Source organism: Ailuropoda melanoleuca, chromosome 8 (genome assembly GCF_002007445.2).
Source record: "Ailuropoda melanoleuca isolate Jingjing chromosome 8, ASM200744v2, whole genome shotgun sequence".
NCBI lineage: Eukaryota > Metazoa > Chordata > Mammalia > Carnivora > Ursidae > Ailuropoda > Ailuropoda melanoleuca.
Genome location: NC_048225.1, coordinates 49,074,911 through 49,075,695, shown reverse-complemented (window position 1 = coordinate 49,075,695; position 785 = coordinate 49,074,911). Strand labels below are relative to the sequence as shown.

Sequence of the window (785 nt, the reverse complement as noted above, 5' to 3'; positions counted from 1 at the left end):
ACAGTGAGCACTTCTTGTTTGCGGTATTCCCATAACCCGTCCCATCTTTTAATATGAAACATTTTCCTTTAGAAAATGGCCTCTCCACCTTCGTGATCAGTCTTAGTGTGACGGTAAGTCCAGGTGTCCTGACCCCATCAATGGATGGTAGAGAATATAAGCAAGACCAACTGCAATCTTTCTCTAGGGATTTTGAATCTTAAGTAGAATAACAAAGTGATGAAGAAATCATTTGGAGTAGATATTTTTAACTAAAAAAAGAAATAATAAAATATAATTCACATATAACATTGGATAAGTTTATTGCATACAATGTGTTGATTTATTTATATATTGCAATATAATTAACACTGTAGTGTTACCTAAAACATTATCCTATCACATAATTAGCATCTCTTTTTTGTGGTGAGAACATTTAAGATCTAGTCTCTTAGCAACTTTGAATATATAATATAGAGAAATACGGAACACTTCACAAATCTGCATGCCATCCTTGCCCAGGGGCCATGTTAATCTTCTCTGCATTGTTCTAATTTTAGTAATATGGAAGTGAGCACTGGAGTAGATTTTTTATGTGGCAGCTGAATAAGATGGCCCAGGGTTTCCTGCTGCTCAGACTTGCAGCACTGCTCTGGTTCCTCTATGTCTGTGCTGTGAGCCACCTTTCCAGTAAATTTTAATTTTCTTAATCTAGCAAGAGGCAGTATCAGTTGTTAATCAAATAAGTCTAACTGAAACAAGAAGGTTGTGCTGCATAGAAGGTACAGTATATGCAAATACCTGGA

General features: G+C 35.8%; 1 non-coding gene across 1 annotated transcript; it reads right to left on the bottom strand.

Moving 5' to 3' along the window:
• Window positions 1-456: 456 nt before the first annotated feature.
• Window positions 457-559, bottom strand: LOC117803567. The gene has a single exon (XR_004627518.1). It is a non-coding gene; the product is annotated as a U6 spliceosomal RNA (small nuclear RNA).
• Window positions 560-785: the final 226 nt, after the last annotated feature.